This window comes from Echinops telfairi, unplaced genomic scaffold (genome assembly GCF_000313985.2).
Source record: "Echinops telfairi isolate 266 unplaced genomic scaffold, ASM31398v2 ScPeMD7_7405;HRSCAF=8443, whole genome shotgun sequence".
Lineage (NCBI taxonomy): Eukaryota > Metazoa > Chordata > Mammalia > Afrosoricida > Tenrecidae > Echinops > Echinops telfairi.
Genome location: NW_022111305.1, coordinates 1,963,434 through 1,984,270, shown reverse-complemented (window position 1 = coordinate 1,984,270; position 20,837 = coordinate 1,963,434). Strand labels below are relative to the sequence as shown.

Here is a 20,837-nt window from a genome sequence, read left to right as displayed (position 1 = left end):
GCAGGAGTGTGTAAAATAAGAACAAAGAATATTTCAAGACTTTGTTTAAGATACTACTCTTTGAAAGATGTTCTCGACCATGAAATTCTGTAACATAACTCCAATAATAATTTTTAGCTACAAAAGAATTCCACAGTTAGTATGCTATGACTCTAGCTGATATATATACATGTATCCTGAAATTATATATATACAAATATACATATCCTGAAATGTTGCAAAAGCCTCTAGACTCTAAACATAGAAAATTATTTCCTTTAGACCAAGAAGAAGAAAAAATGTATGAATTGTATTTAGCAGCATGATTCCAAAGCTTTTTCATCTCCTTTTTGTGTAATACAAGAGTCTATTCAATAACACAGTGCAGGAACACAACTCCGAAATGGAGGAACAAAAGGCAACACAATTATTTTGGAATGTGCTCTCACTGTCAGCCTGCCTTTGCCCTTGCACATTCCTAAAAGAACCAAGAAAGGGTTTTCAAAGCTTTGTTTTCCAGCAGTTGAAATCTAACCCATCACACCCCCCATCTTCCTTTCATAGTCCCCGACTCAATATCTCTTGTGGACATTTATCATGTGTGGTGCCCTGTTGGTCATGCTGGCAGAATGCATAAATGTACTAACAGGTCCGCTGACAAAAGAAAGAAGAAAGGAGTGGACGGAAACCTTTTGCAAGCTGTATTTTGTGACCAATTTTCTACCTTTGGAAAATGATTTACTTTGGACTCTGAATATGAGAAAGTGAATTTGGCGTTGTGCGCCTGAGTTCTAATGTGAAGGTGGTATAACTGTATGCGATTCTTCAGCAAATAGAGAAGCAGGCTATTTTTCACATGTCAAATGTAGTTCATTCTTTTTTTCCCCTTTTAATCATTTTATTAGGGGCTCTTACAGCTCTTATAACAATCTGTACATCCGATGTGTCAGCACATTTGCACATAGGTTGCCATCATTCTTTTCAAAACATTTCATTTCTACTTGAGCCCTGAATATCAGTTCATCATTTGTTTACTCCTTCCCCTACTCTCCCACCCTCATGAACCCTGGATAAATTATAATGTATTATTAGTTTCATATCGTTCACAGCCTGCTGCCTCCCTTCACTCATGTTTCTGTTGCTCTCACCCTGGGTGGTGGTGGGGGGTGTTGTGCATCAGTCATTGCGAGCAGTTCCCCCTTTCTCCCTCCACCTTCTCCTATCTCATGGTATGGCTACTCCCATTATTGTTCCTGAGAGGTTTATCTGTCCTGAATTCTGTGTGTCGAGAGCTATTATCTGTACTAGTGTGCATGCTCTGGTCTGGCTGTGCTTGTAAGGTAGAACTGGGGTCATGACAGTGGCAGGGAGGAAGCATTAAAGGACTAGAGAAATGTCGTATGTTTCGTTGGTGCTATACTGCACCCTGGCTGGCTCGTCCTTTCCTTGTGACCGTTCTGTGAGTGGATGTCCAAATGTCTACAAAATGGGCTTTGGGTCTCCACTCTGCCCCACCTCTTTCACATCAATATGATTATTTGTTTTGGGTCTTCTGATGCCGGATACCTGATCCTGTCAACACCTCGTGATTACACAGGCTGGTGTGCTTCTTTCATGTGAGCTTTGTTGCCTCCCAGCTAGATGGCTGCTTGTTTATTTTCAAGCCTTTAAAACCCTAGAGTTATATCTTTTAATAACGAGGCACCATCAGCTTTCTTCATCACATTTGCTTACACACCCATTTTGTCTTCAGCAATCATGTCGGGAAGGTGAGCATCATGGAACGCCAGATTATTAGAGCAAAGTGTTCTTGCATTGAGGGAGTACTTGAGTAGAGGACCAATGTCTGTCAGCTACCTTAATACTTAATATATAAGTATATGTATAGATCTATGTACCTATTGTTATATATTCATATATTTACATATGTATGTGTCTGTATTTATAACTTTATAAATCCCCTTTGCCTCCCAGTTCTTTACCCTATTTCTCTATTTCCTCTTACTTTCCTCTATGCCACTACCATGTTCGACTACCCTTGTCCCACTGTCTTGTTCGACCTTCAGTGATTCCTCTCAGCTGCATTGCACTTAACCAAACCCCACCAGCATTCTGCGCCCTCCTCACCATCGATTTTAGATCACTCGTTCCCGTGTCCCTGGGTTTGTTGGTTTTCTCTTTCCTTTCCCCCGCCTCCCCCTCTCCCCTATCCCAGTCTCCCCCCACGCCCCCCAACAGTCGGTCCCCTTGGTTTCTCCTTGGGATTATTTATCTTGCCTATCTTATATAGGTAGACATGGGGGGGGGGGTAATAAATAGTTCCGGGTCTGTCTGCTGACCTTTGTGAATGTTTTCCTATTGAGTCTGATAAGATGCCAAAGCCTGCCCACACAGTCTATTTTTGGGATCCTCCGGGACTTCATTACTTTGCCCCCTTGCTGGAGCAGCGGGCATTTGTTTAAAGCTCTGAATACTTACAGATGCTGATGTTGAGGCATCTACTCGGTGGATTGACAGGACTGCAAGCCCTGTGCTGAACTGAGCAGGTTTTCCTGCAGATCAAAGTAGAGCATCACAAGAAGCTTAAACTGACGTGGTGCAACCCTCAACTGGATGTGTGTGTAAATTATTTGACCTCCAATCCCAATGTTTTCCCCTTAACAGTTTAAGGGACATATAATTCACACATCACACAATTCAACAGTTCAGTCATATTAAAAGGGGTTGTGGAGCCATCACTACAGTGAAGTGTAGGACTTGTTAGCTCCCCATTTCCTCCCAACCTTTCCTGCCATGTCCCTAAGAAGATATTCATCTAGTTACTGTCGCTGTAGATTTACCTATCCTGCGTTTCATGAACAGAAACACATACAAAATCAAAACAAAAACAAGGGCAAAATACAACAGAGAAAAACCGCAATTGAAAAGAACGTAGAAAATATTCAAAGCTGGAGCAAACAGAAAATACAATCCCAACGCTTATTCACCCAACACACTCAACTTCTTTCTATACAATGTATAATTATAAACATATAAATGTATAAAATTTGCTGAAGACCACCCATTTGATCATCTAAAAAGGAAAGTTTGAAGATGGACTGCAAGCTACAGAACAGTAGGGTACTAACCAATGGCCTAAAGTGAGGTGCAAAAAAAAGAGTAATTTTTTGCAAGGACAAATCTAATGAAGAGACAAAATGTCTCATTTATAACATGAAGTTCAAGCTCTCCAGTTTCCGTGAAAACCAGCAACAGGGGAATTTAGTTTACCAGGAGAAAGCAGAGCCCATCAGAATGATTCAAGAGGGCTGGATAATTGCTTCTGTATTTGGGATTCTGCCTCTGGAAGTTTAATTTTCATATTTTCTATAGGTGAATTACGGGCTTCACTGATATTGTATCAAGCAAAGGTACTTGTTTTTTGTCTTTAACATTTGATTTTAATAATGTGTTCTAACTAGCCTGTTTTCAGGTTCAAGCTTTAACACAAGATGTCACGTTTGGGGTATGAGATGAGAGAACATGTGATTTTTTTTTAAAGGAAATAGACTCCAAATAGTCTAAAAGTCTAGGCAGATATCAAATACTATTAGCATTAGCCCAATGACATTCTGAGCAATTCCAGTTTCAAAAGAAAAGGGGGCCAGGAAGGTGAGATTGTGCCATGTGAACCAGGAAATAAGAACTGGAAAGTGGGTGCTCAAAGAAAGCATTAAGCCACAGAACTGGTCACAAATAATCAAGTTCCAAGACCATCACCTCCCCACCCCCGCCCCGCAAATCCTTCTGAAATAATTTCATAGAAGTGAGGGGCCCACTATCCACCTCCTGAGGCATTTTGATCATGTAGAAGTCTCATTTAGCAGCTACAGTTAAAATCCTTGTTTCATTCAGCAAAATGAATCCTTGTGAGATGTTTCAACACTTGACTAAAATATTTTAGAGTGGTGTTAAATTGCGGTAATTGGACTTTCTTTTCTCTCCAAAGAAAACATTTACATGAATACGAATATATTGTAATTACTTTAAAGTCTCCTTTAATTCCCGATCATCTCAAGGGTAGGCCTGCTGGTCATGTCTTCCTATTTGGATCGGTTGTGACATTAGTCTACATTTTTCCCAGGCTTGTTTCTGTAGCCGTTGTAAAGAGACTTTTACAGTCTCGTTCTCTTCATTTTATTGACTTGACTGAATATGAACAGTCCTCTAAGAAATCACAGACGGGAGCCACACTAGAAGAGATAGCTTCAGGAATTGTCTCAGCTGGGCAATGGCACATTTTCATTTGTTTCTATAAGACCGGGTGGACGTAAATATTCTTGGGAGCATATTAAAATTTTTGAAAGACTTTCTGGCATATGAAAATGTTGACCTTGTAACTCATTCAAAAATACAGCGTGTCTGCAGATACATGGTCAATAGCCAGAAGAGAACTTCAAATAAAGCATGAAATATGCCTTCAAATAAGAGTGTATATATAAATTCCTTCTGAAAAAGATATGTCCCTGGTTTTTTTCTTTGCATGGATTGTAATAATTTCCTATGCTAAGAAGTAAACATCAAAAATTGAAATAGGAAAGAGCAACGAGTACCTGAATATAGGACCTTATACCAAGAATATCTATATTCTTCCAATTTTTATTCTTTAAGGTGCAGAAAGATCCTAGGCAGGTAACAGTGATAACTGAGTATCAAATAAGCCTGCCAATATTCACCACAAAAACTGAGAAATTAACTGATTTGATGAAAGAGCTTAGAACTGTATTGATTAGAATGAATAAGTTAATGATGTGTGACTTTGGGGCTTTCCAACAGCCACTTCTTTGAATGGCAGATTGGATGTGGTTTTCAGAGTGCCTCAATCAGAAAGTGACCCTTGTTCTCCAAGCCCTGCATGCCCTTTAGTTGACTTCCCGTCTGCGGAGGTCAACGCAGAGCGCTGTTTCAATAGGTGCCTTTGAATCAGTGCCAGCGTACTGTGGCCCAGCACACAGCAGAGCAAAACACTGGCAAATCCTGCGCCACCCACACAACCATGGCTGTGCTGAGCCCATCTTTGCGTCACCATGTCAATCATCCTGCTGACAATCTGCCTCTGTTTTGCTGACACTCTGCCTAACCCAGCATGATGCCCTTTCCAGAGACTCTTTCTAACATGTCCAAGTACAGGAGATGACACCGAGCCATCCCGGTTTCTACCGAACATTCTGGCTGGACTTCTTCTAAGGCAAATGCCTTTGTTCTTCTGGCAGGAAGGAAGAGAGTGCTCTCTAAATGGGAAAGAGTTGAATGGTGAGGGCTCTCCTGGAGTCCTCGGCTTTATTTCTTGCACTCCTGCCTCCTGGTTCTTTAACTGTGATGATTTTCATTCGGACGGGCCAATTCCCTGTATTGATCAATGTGTAGTGTTCCAAACGCTCTGATTCAAACACGAGCAGCCTGAGGTTGCAGGCCTTGCACACGCGCTGCCTTCTAGACGGTCACTCCAATCACTGAAACACGTATGTCCCTTCACCCCTCGGCCGTGCAATCGTTTCCATTGAATTCCCGTGTCGGAATTTAAGATACTTTGCAAGTTCTCAGATACCGACTTTTTAAATTAATAAATCATTTTATTGGGGACTCTTACAGCTCTTATAACCATCCATACAGCAAGTGTAGCAAGCGTTTTTTGTACATATGATGCCATCATCATTTCCAAAACATTTTCTTTCTACTTGAGCCCTCGGTATCAGCTACTCTTTAGTCCCCTCTCTCCCCCAACCTGCCCCCTTCGTGAACCCTTGATAATTTATAAATCATTCTTATTTTCATATTTTACACCATCTGCTGGCTCCCTTCACCCACATTTCTGTTGTTCATCCCCCTAGTGGGGATGCCTCAATCATTGGGATTGGTTCCCCCTTTCTCCCCCTTCTTCCACCATCTTCCCCCTACTCTCATAGCATCCTTCCTCTCATTATTGGTCCTGAGGGGTTTATCTGTCCTGGATTCTGTGTGTTGAGAACTCTTATCTGTACCAGGGTACATGTTCTGGTCTAGCCAGATTTGTGAGATAGAACTGGGGTCATGATAGGGAGGGGGCTGGGTGGAGCATTAAAGAACCAGGGGAGTGTTGTGTGTTTCCTCAGCGCTATGCTGCACCCTGGCTGGCTCGTCCCTGCCTTTTGACCCTTCTGTGAGGGGATGTCCGATTGTCTACAGAGGGTTTTGGGTCTCCTACCTAATTTAACGTATGTCAGAAACCACTCTGTTTTTGCTTGTTTGAAGACCCAAATCTGTACTTTGCAATTTGTCCATGAGAGAATTATGGGAGGCTTAATTCCGCTATTTTCATGGCTCTGAATTCTGAATCCTTCATGAAGAATATTCTAAGCATAATAACAATAGCTAACATTTATTGCATTCTTTCTTTGTACCCAGCAATGTTCTAGGCAGGTTATAAGTTGAATGCTTAAAGTAGTCCTGTAGGCAGTGCAATGTTATAGGTGGAAGAACTGAGAGAGAAGTTTGGCACTCTAAGGTCGTGCTACATACAAACTACAGTTCCAGAATTTGGCTTCAGAGCACAAGTTCAAAAGACTGCATAAATTAAGCTCTTACTAAATGTTTAAGGAATAACTCTGAGTGTCTGTTTATATTAGGAGAGACTGAGGATTGGATATCACCATCACTGTTTTCTGCAAAGATGGAAATCCTATGTCTGTGCGGACTGACATGGTCGTCAGCCGCCACATGCAACTTTTGAGCACTTAGGTTATGTCTAGTGAGATTGAGTCCTCCCCATTGTATTTCATTTTAAGGAAATGAAATTTAGCACATGTGGCTATTGATCACTTCAAATGTGTCTAATGTACCCGAGCAACTGAATTTTAAATTGTATTTGTTTTTAACTAATATAAACGAAAGTCAATCTATGTGGCAAGAGGGCATTCTACTGGGTAATGCCAATTTAAAATATACATGAGAAGGTTTAATAGCTGAATTTATCTGGCTCTCTTCAAATATTGATTAAATGATTTTTATTGTGCTTAGATATAGACTAGGAATATGTTAGACACACACACAAAAATAAAAACTATCTGGTCCTAAGGAATTTTACTTTTTTTAAGAGACAAGATATGCGCTATTAAAGTGGGTAGAGTTAAGTAGACAAGACATGGTGAAGGTCTCTGGTCCTTCCATGAGGTGGGCATTTGAATCCTTATGCTACTAAAGATTAAGAGCAGTGTGCATTTGAATCCACACTTGAGAATTTACTAGCTCTGTGACTTGGGCCTATTATTTAGTCTCCATGAATCCCAGTTTTCTCATCAGCAGATTCAGCTCACAGTACCTACTTTTTAAACTAGACCATGAACACAAAGTACAAACGAAGAAGGTATGCCTGAGGGCAGAAGCCATGTGGGTTCCTATGTAGGCAATGAACCTGTGATGGTATGAACCAAAAAATAGAAGGTAGAAAGCAAACAGAATCAGATTCATAGGTGAGTACAATATCAAAGGGAAGTAGTTAGGAGACAGTAATCATTAAGAATTTAAGGGGCAAAATTGTAATCAGTAAGAAATTAAGGGACAAGAAGGAGTGGACTTTATCATGCCATTTCTTCTTATCTCTCTCTCTCTCTTTTTTTTTTTTTTGCTTTTCCAAAAGATGAGACTTTTGGAGATGGGCCTCATCCAGCAGAGATGGCCTTATTCCTGCTTTGGTGAAAGTATACTTGAGGACACAAAGATTAGAAAGAGGGGTATGAAAGGGGAACTACGTATGAGGAGTCCAATGACGCTAAACAGACATACTGACCAGGATTTATGCACTGGGAAGTGAAGCTTACCAGGATTAGACTGAGGTTAGGAGAGACAGACCAAATACTTGATACTAACTTGATGGCAAGTATAAGGCACGGGAGAGTTTTATCCAGGTGATGACAGAACCTAGGTGGTAATCTGCAAGTATGTTAAGGCTAGATTGAGATTGATGAGTTTAAGGGTAGGGTAAGTAAAGAGGGCTGTCTTGTCTGGGTAGACTAGAGAAAACAAATCCATGGAAACTCATATATGTGTCAAAGAGTTTTATATAACGGTTAAGTGTACATTAAGGAAGCATCCCAACCCAATGCTGCCCAAGCCCATATGTCCAACATTAGCCCATATGTCCAACACCAATCTACAAAGTCCTCCTCTGTCTCACAAAACATACGCAATGACGTCGACTGTAGGAGGAAAGCCGAGTCAGTGAACGTGTAAGCATCTCAGTGCTGCAGGGGTTTCCACACGGCTGCTCCAGCACCCAGGGCCGCATCGGGGTAGGTCCATGCGGCTTCTCCTCAGGGATGTCTCGCAAGAAGTGAGCCTTGCCAGCTGAGGCAGAGAACTAGCTAAGGCTGCTGCAACTGGTCCGACCATCAGAGAGCAAGAAACCAAACAGGCGAAGTTTGCTGAGCCATTTAGCTCTCTGCCCTGCAATTAATCCCACATGTGTGCCTTGGCCAGGTGGGCACAATAAACCTTAACTATCACAAGGGTACCTAAGCATGGCCTGGAAGGAGAAAGGAAGACGCAATAATGGCAGACTTTGAAGAAAAAAATGAATGAGACTTCATGTCGAAATATAGATGACTGAAAATGGAAGACAAATAAAAGAAATACTTCAGACAGGGCTGAGATAAGTACTTGAAAGAATACTGTGTAGTCAGCAAATCCAGAAGTTAGTTTGGGCGGGATTGGCAAACATGGATTTTGCCCATCTGTTGAATTTGAGAAAGCAGCAGGACCCAAAATAGAAATGTCCAGTTGGATGTTGGAAAGAGTCCACTATTTAACCAGAATAGGAAGAGAGGCTACCAGAACCCTTGGGAAATTTCCACAGCCCAAATGGTTTTGTGGCCAACTTTCTTAATCAAGTCTGACAGTTATGACCAGATTCTCTCTCCTGAGCCCCTCTCAGGTGCCTGCACATTAAATGTTAACCATTTAACATCAATGTGTATTCTCAAAATGAGCCTGTACCTACACCCTCCCAATCTCTTTAATTAACTACAGTTAGAATTTTAACAGTGCAAATATAAGGATCCATACTGTCACACTTCAACAGAAAAGAAATATGGCTTGATTTCCCTCCAAAATATATTTTCTCGTGACTCAGGAATCCTTAGTGGTCATCTCTGTAACACACATTGACATTTTGTAATTGCAGTCAGTCCAAGGGGAAATTTATTTTCTACTGGCTTTCATTTTTGAGATGTGAAGCGCGTGAAATCTAGAATTACTTTGTTCCTTTCTGGCCACTGTCAAATTCTGAATTTCCACTGGAGGCCTGGAATTTGTTAATTTGACACAGAACTTTCCCAATAGCATTGGTTTCGATCACTGGCAAGAACGCCAGGCACCAGTAAGTCAGTCCTCACTTCCCTGAGTCCCTGGGATAGAACTCCCCTATGAAAACTCCACACATAAGGACCAAAGTAGTGCAGTCAGTGCGTTCTGGGCTTTGAGTCCCCCAGGGCACAACCCAAAATATGCATGATGCAGCTTTTGCAGTGCAGCGTCTGAAGACTCTGAGATTTTGGCGGGTAGTCCCATATTGCCAAGCTACCTAGTTAAGAATGCCCTAGAGTATAAATTATTTCTCCTAACCTCTATGGTGACTTTTGTCAAAACGCCTTCTGCTTAGCCCATTAAAGGTGAGAACCATGAAATATTATTTGATTTGTAACTCAAGAAAATGCCCTAAAACCACCTGTCCCTCTCCGGAAAGCTGCCAGAAGAAAGGTTGAGCCTGCGAACAATAATTTGAGGTTGCTGCATGTGGCTTAGATCAAAGGTTGAGCCTATGGGCTACATTTAGTCTTCCAGTACCCCCAGGAGGTTTTTGCATTTATTTTTCTTAACCCAATTGGGAGTCCTGAGCTTTGAGATCAAAATTGCAAACACTTCAATAGTGGCCGTCAACATTGCACACAAAAAAAATCTGTCAATGAATTGTGTTCAATAGTACTGCAACTCTTTTGAATTCAACTTAGGGACGTTAGTTACAGAATACTTTTAATTTCCATGTGGAATTTGTTGATATTAAATTCTATTTCTTCTGAGTGCCTCAGGATGAAAAGGAAAAAAATCACTTTAATTCTGTTGTGCCATACATTGATTCCTTTCTATTTTAATCTGTGATCACTGAGCAGCAGATTGCCTGCGTTCATTGAAAACTTGCTCAATCAACCTGTAAAGTGCCGACAAGATAAGTTTAATTTGCACCTACATCCGGGCATTTTCAAGATAAAGAAATCTGTTCTGTGGAAATGCCAAATAATAATTACAAATGGATTATCATTGGGATGCAATTGCTGCTAGAGTGTTTTAAAAATGGGTTTAAAATCGTTCTTTAAAAAAGCTTTACATTGCCGGGAACATATACAGCCTTGTTATTTCTCATTTCAGATAAACCCTGAGGCAAGCCCTTTTCTCAAAATAGCAAAATCCCAAACTAGAGGATAAACCACATGCTTATTCGACTGGTGGATTATAAAGTGGAAGTCAGATTCTTCAATCCGAAATTTCCTAATCTCGCAAAGGCACAACCTGTGCAGCATTGCCATGGCTGCTCAGGAGACTGCCTGATCCTTCCTGATCAGCCTGTACTTCCACACACAGGGACATCTCAGGAGGTGGTACTAATTGAAGCAGCAAGGACACAGGAATCAATCACGGTCTCCTAGAAGCCATTAAAAACCCAAATCAGGCAGACTCATGATGACTGTAAATTTTTAAAATTTTTTTATTAAAAGATCATTTTATTGGGGGCTCTTACAACAGGCCATACATCAATGATATTAAGCATATTTGCACATATGTTGACAGCATTCTTTTCTAGAAACAAAGTTTGTATTGAGCCCTTGATATCACCTCCTCTTTTTTCCCTCCCTCCCGCCACCCACCCTGGCGACCCCTTGATAAATTATAATTATTATTTTCATATCTCACACTGCCACTGTCTCCCCGTGCCCCCCCCTCCTCCATGGTTTCTGTTGTTAGTCCCCTTGGGAAGAGAGGGAGAGAGAGAGAGTTAGTTTATGTATCAAGCATTGTGATCGGTTCACCTTTCTTCCCTTCCTCTCCTCCCCTTCCCCCTGTCTTTCTGGTATTGCTGTTCCCACTCCTGTTCTGGATTCCTTGTGTCTTTGAACTCGTATCTCTTATTTGTACCTGTGTACATGCTCTAGACTAGCCTGCAGTGGAAGGCAGCAGTGGGGTCATGATAGTGGGGGGTGAGGAAGCCTCAAGGAACCTGAGAAATACTGTGTTTCATTGGTACTTTACTGTGCCCTGGTTAACTCATCCCTTCCCTGTGTCTGTTCTGTGAGGGGATGTCCCATTGTCTACAGATGGGCCTTGGGTCTCTGGTCGGACCCCCCTTGTTCTCAACAATATGTTTTTTGTTGTTGTTACGGGTCTTCTGATACCTGTTATCCGGTCTTGATGGCACTCCATTTTTAGCTCTGTTTCCTCATTTTATTTCCTCTATATCATCCAAGAATAGCATTGCATTAAAAAAAAAAAGATCAATGACTTATTAATATGAATCTATCATATGCTCAGAAATAGACCATCTAGTTCCTGGACTTTCTACTTGGAATTTTGTTCTTACTTAAAGAGTACCATATTTTAAAACTCTTTGCATTTTGCTCCTTTTACATAATCCTGGGGATTTTTCCAGATCACTTTATGAAGCTCTTTTTTATTCTTTTTCATTGCTATATGACACTTTGTTGTTAATTTGCTGTTATAGACACTGCCACAGCGATGAATGTAGTACATATGTACTTTTGTCTTCTTGGAGATATGTCTTTAGGGTAGATTCCTACAGTGTAATTGCTCGGTCAAACGGTTAGCAAATATTGCCCTTTTTTCTCGCTGGAGAGTTGGATCAGTTTGCATGCTCATCGACTGTGGATGAGAGGACCAATTTCAGACTAGCCTGGCCAACGAAATGTGCTGTCATACTTTCAAATGATTGCCGTTTGATGGGTCAAAAATGGCATCAGTTCACTTCATAGTATATTTTTGTCTTTCTGTCATTTTGATTTTTCTTGAACAAATAACAGCTTTTCACTCTCTGTGAGTAGCACATTGGAGGATTTGTCTGAGAATTTTTTTAGTAATGTAATTAAAGCAACTTCTTAATGGGCTTAATATGAGTGGCATATATTTCTCTATGAATGATGTTAATGTAGCAGACACTTTTAAGAACTTTTAGTACTCTTGAAAGTTAGGAAAACATTTCTATTGCTTCTTAAACTCTCATGATGTGTCTGGACTTCGTCTTAAAATTTTTCTGACAGTTGAATTCTGAGAAAAAAGTATGAACATATGAAAAGGACTATAATTACAGCAATTATGTAAAAGTAATTTACTAGTTGTACAAATTGAACAGATTTTAAATAGAGTAGATTGGCCATAAAACGCAAACAGGATATTGAAAATAAATATTTGGGGAGCTAGAAAATTGCTTGTTAAATCCACATACTAAATGTAAATCTTTTGCTAGCATTTATATAATTTAGTTTCTTAGAACCCAAAATTGCATGTTTTGTGTTTTTTTTAAATGGTTGCTAAAATGCTCAACTGTTTGTAGACATTACTTTTCTCCTTGTCCATCTGATAGGTATGACAAACTATCCATTTTAAAAACCACATCAAAATTAAACTATAAAACAATAGTTTGCAACAATGAGAAACTGGTAGAAAACATTAGGAAATAAGTTTTTGTGAAATATCATTAAAATGTTTAAAACATAATGAGCAAGACAGAAGAGAAGGATGGAGACGTTAGTTTCAGAAAGACCTAAGATGTAGCTCAAATTCATTTATCGGGTAGAAACATGGAGCCTGCAAATTCAACTGGTGCTGGTGTCAGAACCCAGAGGTGTTCTAAGAAAACAGCACCAAGTTGAAGCAGGCCTTCTATCACCTCTGCCACCCACATGTTCTCAAGCAAAAACTTAATCAGTCCTGTGGGTTTTAGGAATGGCCGTCAAAAGCATTAGTGATATGACTAACACTATGTTATTTTGTGTGTTGTTATATTTAACACCATACTAGCCCAAAGAGAAAGGTACAATTATTGTCCAAATTTATACAAGAGGAAAGAAAGTGACCTTTAATGAGCTTATACAATCATTTCATGGCAGAACCAAGACACTAAGCCAAGTTAGTCAGGTGTGAAGCCCCTGTTCCATGTGGATTTTATATATTGCTGCTCTCCACCCAGAAGACTACCAGAGAAAATGGGTCTGCTACATACCAAGCTTAAAAAACAGCAACAAAAAAAATGCCTATAAGTCTATGCCAACTCATAGCTATGGCATCTGTGTCAGAGTAGAAGTGGCCCCATAGTTTCAAGTGGCTTCTCTGCTGCTTTATTATTATTATTTTTTAATTAGAAGCCCCTCTGAGTGAACACCAGCCATCAGTCTTTTGCTTAGCAGCTGAATGCGAACTGCTTAGGCCAATCAGGGCCTCCACTATGAGCCAGCTGCCTGCAGTCACTGACCCCAGGTTCTGCTCACAGCAATAGCAGCTGTGAACTTCCAACTCTCTGGCTCTGAGGCTGTCGTTCCTTCGCTGTGGATCCAGTCCTCTGTGACTCGCTGCACTGAAGACGTGGGCCAGATGGTTTGGAATGTTCATGGACTGGCCTGTGCAGCAGGGTACTGTGGAGCCAAGGAAACTGAGGGCCCGATGGGAATTGTCTGGGTTGAGCACACTCTTGATGCTCTAGAGGGAGCAATCCACTCGATCGCACGGGATTCTCTTTCAAAGACTCAGAACGGAGTCAAGAAAAAGTGGCCCGACAGGAGATAGTTTGATTTAATCGAATGGAAAAAGTACTTAGTGTAAATGATCAGTTTCCCCTTCTTATTGTACTATATCCCAAGAGTCATCTTATTTTTCAGCTTTTCTGCATATCTCTCTGAGTTATGGGCTTTTAAAAATACCATTCAGGTCCAGTTCGGGATGTGGTGAAATTTAAATAAACCTTATCTTTGTGTCCTTGGACAATCCACTTACATTTCCTGAATTTTGGTCTGATTAGTTATAAAATGCCAGCCTTTCTTATTTATCAGGAATAAAATGAGCATATGTAAAATACGTAAAATAATTCAAGTGCACCATAAATGAGAAAGATGAGGCTTTCTACTCCAGTAAAGAGTTACAGTCTTGGAAACCCAGAGAGTGAGTTCTACCCTGTCCTACAAGGGTACTCGTGAGTCGGACTCAACTCGACGGCAGTGTTTGTTTGTTAATGACTAGCTACCACTAGGAAGCATGGGGATGTTTCTCTTTAAAAAGTAAATTGGAAGGGAAGAAAGGAGCTGAAAAATCTGTAAAGGTTTTATGGGTTCCGCGTCATATTATTGTTCAATGATTTGAATAGTGTTAATACTTACAAAACTCCAAGTAGGAACCCTAAGGTACCTGATGGTCTATTTCTGAGCATATAATAGATTCACACTAATAAGTCATTGATTTTTTTCAATGCAATGCTATTCTTGGATGATAAAAAAGGAAAGAAAATGAGGAAACAGAGCTAAAAATTGATGAAACTACAAACTTCCAATTGACAAGCGAAAATCTTTGAATATGTTGCTCTCTAGAATAGTCAGAAATGATGGTGAATGACAAGATGAGAATCCGTTTCATAATCAAAGCTAGTGGGGAGTCTCACCAGTGAGTGTGACTCAATTCACAGTCTGAGGATCGCCCCTGAAAATTTCCCTCCATCCAGAAGTCTATGGTATTCATTCCCTCTAACCCTGGGAAGGGACGGAAAGGCAATTGAAGCTGTTCTCTGGTCTTCTTTCAGCTACAAAAGCCAAGTTGTATGGATGAAAGAAATAGTGGGGGGAAAAATCAAGAATCTTAATGATCCATGTAATGCAAATTATATTTGATACTGGGTGGAGCAATTTCCACTCAAATGTGCAAACAGTGCTAGTGCATGCCGATGTAATAACTATAAACAGTCCAATAAATAAACGATTTCCAAGGCGTCCATGACATTTACCAAACTGATTTAAGCAGTGTTACTTGAAAGGCCCGTCAAACGATCACACTGGATGCCAGTCAAAACCAACCCAGGACATCAATGGGACATTTTATTTTACCAACATTTTTAAATGAATCGCTACAACCCAAGAAATTAATCCAGCCTGGGAATTTAAATGTTCCTCAAATCACACAGCATCTGGTCCAACGCCACAGTTGGATAGATAATCTTCAAAGTTAGCTAAAATATTTTTGAAATAAACATTTTACCTATTTATTTCAAATCTAAGGGAAGTAACACTTTTGAGTAAGATTTAAATGTTTTCTCTGTAGAAAAGTTGGCATTTTTTTATCTGTGGTAAAAATAGTCAGAGGAAGAATTAAAAGTTCAATTATAATTTTACGTAGGAATAGAAGAAAGATACAGAGCTGTGGAATTTGAAAAACATGGAAATTATGAGTGAGTTGCCAAAGAAAAAGGGAGACACCTTTTCACACCATCCAGCACAGAGTACATGAAGGATCTGTGGGAAGGAAAACAGATCATATTGAATGATGAAAGATATTTTGTAGTCTCGGGAAGGGCTGTGAGGATGAAATGGTGATGTCAAAAATAGCCATTGACTAAGAAATGCATTGATTTTTCTGTAATACTAGAGGCACAGAAATTAGAAGCCAAGTCAGTGCTGGGTGACATAGGAAAATAGTGGCTTGCAAATATAAAAAAAAAGAAGTAAGTTTAAAATGAACAATGTCCTTTACATTCAGGCTAATATTATTACCTATCAGCTTCAAAATTAACGCATCCTTTAATGTATGAATGTTTCACCAACCGATTCTTCTAAAACTGTCTCTAAGCTAAGTGTTGTGAGGTAAAGTAAAAATAAAAAAATATATGTAATGAAACAATTCTTTTGTGTTTGTCTGTTTATTTTAATTACTATTAATTGGGAGTTAGTACGTATATCATTCCATAGTTCAATCACGTCCAGCAGAATTGTACAATTGCTACCACGGTCAGTTTCCAAACCCTGTTTTTCTTGCTGGACTCCTTGGAACCGGCTGCTTTCCCCCACCCCCAGCACTCTACCACCCGAAACCCTTACTCTACTCTCTGCCCCTATAGGTTCATTAATCCTGGGCTTTATACGGAAACACAGAAAAACATATCACACAACTTCAAGAGGATGACCTGCAATGACACAACACCTCTGAGACACACCCTAATATTAAGCAAACTAAACAAAATCACAGAAAATGTTGCAAACCAGATCAGGTCCAGCATGCATCAGAGGGGGGTCAGCTGCCAAGGTTTTAACTGCCCGAGTACATTCGGGCTCCTTTTACACTCATCTTTCCAGTGCACATGTTCAGTAACTACTGTCCTTCCAGCCCGCAATTGTGGATGGAGGGAGTTCAGCGGAGGTTTCTTTTCAGTGTAGTTCCCGCAAATGAATCTTGGCCTTCCACTGTTTGCCATAGCATTCTGCTAACTGGAGTCTCACAATTTAGGTTCTGATATTAATCCCTGCTTTGATTTTGGATTATATGATTTACAATCCTTCGGCGACCATTGACGGTGTGCTTCTTCCGTGTGGACTCAGGTGACATCTCACTTAGATGGTTGCTTGTTTGGAGACAGACCTTTAAGACCCCAGATGCTATTTTATCTGATAGCCAGGCACCATCTCATTTCTTCGCTGCAAGTTGAATGAGGGCTCAGGGCGGGTGGGGAGGCACAGGGGGCAGGGCAGAGTAAAGGGCAGATGATGTCATGGAGTCCAGGAAGAAAAAGTATGTTTGGAAACTGGAAGCAATTGTGCATTTCTACTTAATGTGTTTGAACTATGGAGCCATATGATAAATGTATTAACTGGCAATTAATAATAATGGGTTTTTGGCTTGCTCTAAATCCTAGCCAAGAGCAATTAGTTCTTACTTTATGGCCCTGGTCGATACTCGCCCTCAGGAAGGGAACATAGAAGAAACTTTAAAAAAATTTTTTCTAATTTCCATTATCTTCTGCTTTAAGTTGAGCATTTCTGGTGGTTTGTTTTGTTGTCATTGTTGGGGTTTTCTGTATGATTTCTTTATGTGAAATCCAGGATAACTAAAACCGTAGAGACAGGAAGTAGATTAATAGCTCTTTAGAGTTATGGCAGCAAAGGATGGAAAGTGCTGGGGAGTTAATAATAATGAGCACAAGAATGAAGAAAGTGTCCTAAAATTGATTGGAGTTATGTTTGTCTGGGTAGACTAGAGAATCAAATTCATTGACACTCATATGTGTATAAGAAAAAGCTTTATATAAAAGAGCAATTGTATATGGAGGAAACATCCCAGAGAGTCCAGATGAAGTCTATAAGTCTGATATTAGCCCATATGTCTGATACTAGTCCATAAATTCCTCTTTAGGCACATAGCACATGCAATGACGCAGAGTGCAGGAAGATCACAGGCCAGTGGGTAGAAGATCTTGTGGATCCAGTGGCAGTGGAAGCATCTCAATGCAGGCGTGCGTCTCCACATGTCTCCTCCTGCTTTCTTGAGTGTCTCCCCAGCAGGAAAGGGCAGGCAGGGAGAGTGGGTCTGGCCTCCAGTGAACTGTTTATCTCCATGGCACCTCCAAATGAGGTTATCAAGCTGCAATCTGATTGACAGGCTAGAATCCCATTCCTCTGCTCAAGTTGACAGGAGATTATGTAACTGCCACAGTGGTGATGATTCCATAACCCTTTTTAATACATTGACCACCACTGAACTGTTTATCAGATGAATTACATGTGCCAATAAAACTGTTCAAAATAACATAAAATCGATCAAGGATATATATAAGCTTAGATATACAGTTGGATTTTGTGCTTACACTTAGTTGTAAGTCCTAATTTAAGAAGAGTTCGTTTTTATGATTGGTCCTACTCAGTACTTGCCCTGATGAGGTTATCACTGAAGATAGGGGTGTTCTACCAAAATGTAGTGAAGAAATAAGATGGTGCTTGGCTACCAGAATGAATCGCCTCCGGGGCCCTAAAAACTTGTCAAAAAACCAGCAGAAATGAAAATGAAGTGTCAGTTAAATCCACACCGAAGGATCACACTAGCCCATGAACTCTGTGAACTGTAAATAATAAAATCCAAGTCAGAGGAGGGAGCAGAGCCTAATTCTGAGCACCCAGTTTGTAGAAGGCTCTGGATGACAATGAAAGCCTAAAATCCATTTGCAGAACCCCCACATGGACTAAGCCTCCACTGAATTCCTTCAGACCATTGACCGGGGATTGAATGCACTTGGCCACAGACAAGAGTGCAGTGGGAAAGGGGATTACTGTAGTTATGGTTAGGTTAAAATTTAACCTCTTATCATTTGTTTCCCCTTTGGACCCATATAAACTTTGTTCTAGTTTCTCTTTTCTTCTGCTTTCTTTTCAAAGGAGGGTTTTCTGCGCTTTGTTTTGTTGTCATTGTTGGGGGTTTCCATATGATTTTCTTTATATGAAATCCAGGATAGGGGAATCCATAGAGACAGGAACTGGATTAATTCCTCCCTAATGATAATGGGTACAGGAGGGAAGAACATGTTATACAATTGATTGTAATGATGATTGCACAACTCTTCTAAAGATACTTAAAGCATTGAAATATATGCCAATTTAAAAAATAAATCTGGAATATTTTAATTTTATTTTGAAAAATACTGATAAGTGCTTACTGATGCACTTTCAAATACCAAGTTTTAAATTTTGTTTAAATTATTAAAATATTTTCATTTAAGTAAATAATGAGTGAATGAGAGAGAAGGCCTGCGATAAGGACCTTGGTATTCAGTACGGGATCTTGTTGAGTGGAGTCAAATTTATTCCGTCTCATAAGAGCTTCACACGACCCAAGACCTCCCCCAGATGTTTCCTAGGAAAGAGATCACCTGGTCTACCTCTCATGGAGCCACTGCATAGATTCAAACCATCAACCTCTTAGTTGGCAGCTGAGTGTTCAACTTTTTCCCCTCAAGGGCTCTGTAGTAAAGGGAGAGCTAAACATTTTGATGGTGACCTCATCCCCGGAAGGACTTTCCAAGCCCAAAGCAGGTCGGCAGGTCGCCTTGGTGGATGAGATGGGGGTGCAGAGAAGAGGGGAGAACAGCCTCCAAGCAGCTACTGGACACATGCGTTGATTGTTCTATCACCTCGTGCCTTCTGGAACGTCTTACATTGCTCTATAACCGTGCCGCTCCTTATTCGGTGTTCATCTAGTTGCACGTTTCGGTGGTCTTCTCTCCTGGGCCTTTGTGTTCTGCACTCCCTTGTTCTGTTTGAAAGACCATCTCCTGTTCTCTATACACATTGCAAAGGAACACCGTTAAGTGTTCTGGAATTCCCATTCATTGCACTGTTATCCATACACACAGCTGGATGCTTTGCAAATTCAACAAAATACGAGTTAGCATCTTTCTGCTAGTTTTTTGCATGTGATCAAGATCCATTTGAAGTCAGCAATGCTACCTCTTGTTCCCAGCCCCCTTCGGTATCCAGCCTGACTCTTCTGGCAGCTCCCTGTTGATGTACAGATGCAACCATTTAAAAAATTACTTTCAACATAATTTTACTTGCATGTGATATTGTTGATAATCCCCACATCAGGCTGGGTCACCTTTCTTTGGAATGGGCACAAAACAAGGATCTCTTCCGGTCAGTTGGTCAGTTAATCCGCTTCCAAGTTTCTTGGCATAGACTAGTGAATCCTGCTGCTGCCTCATGTTCTTGAAACATTTCAATTGGTATTCTTTCCACTCCAGGAGACTTGCTTTCTGTTAAAGCCGTCAGTACAGCGTGGACTTCTTCCTTCAATACATCAGTCCTTATTCACAAGCTACCTCTTGGAAGTTTTCAATGTCGACTAATTGTTTTCAGGACAGTGAGCCTGGTTATTTCTTCCATTTTTTTTTTATGCTTCCTGCATTTTTCAATACTTAGCTCATAGAAACTTTCAGCATTTCAACTTGAGACTTGATATTTTTCTTCATTTCTTTCAGCTGAGGTATGCTGAGTGAGTCCTTCTTTCTTGGCTTGTGAATGCATGGTGTTTGCACCTCTCATTTCAGGGCTCTGCTTTGTCTGTTCAAGCTGCCCTCTGGCAGTTTCTATTCAGCTCTTTAACTTCATCATTTCTTCCATTGACTTTAGCTACTCACCGTTCACGTGAGGGTCTGACTCTTCTGACATCCTCTAGGCTCCTTTCTGTCTTTCCTGCTTTTTAATGCCCCTTTGCTTTATGATGTTCTTCATGCCCTCCCACAACTCATCGGCTTTTCAACTATTCGATATATCAACTGTGTTCATAAGGGCATCTCTAAATTAAAGTGGGATATACTGAAGGTTGCATTTTTATTCTTGTGGATTTAACTTAATCTTAGTCAGCTTCATCCCAAACTTACATATGAGCAATTGATCATCTGTTCTAGAGCAGCATCTTTTTAAAAAAATCATTTTATTGGGGGCTCGTACAACTTTTATCACAATCCATCCATCCATCCATCCATCCATTGTGTCAAGCACATTTGTACATTTGTTGCCACCATCATTCTCACAACATTTGCTTTCTACTTGAGCCCCTGCTATCAGCTCCTCTTTTATCCCTCCCTCCCCAACCTTCCCACCTTCGTGGACCCTTGAAAATTATAAATTCTTATTATTTTCATATCTTTCACTGTTCGCTGTCCCCCTTCATCCACATTCCTGTTGTTCATCCCACGGGCGTGGGGGGGAGCCTAGGTCATACTTCAATCATTGCTGTCGGTTCCCCATACCCTCGTGTTA

At 40.4% G+C, this 20,837-nt stretch overlaps 1 protein-coding gene across 1 annotated transcript in view; it reads left to right on the top strand.

Annotated features, from left to right (window-relative positions):
* GPC6 (glypican 6) overlaps positions 1-20,837 on the top strand; it is a 1,378,959-nt gene that overhangs the window by 923,735 nt on the left and 434,387 nt on the right. The window lies entirely within an intron of this gene.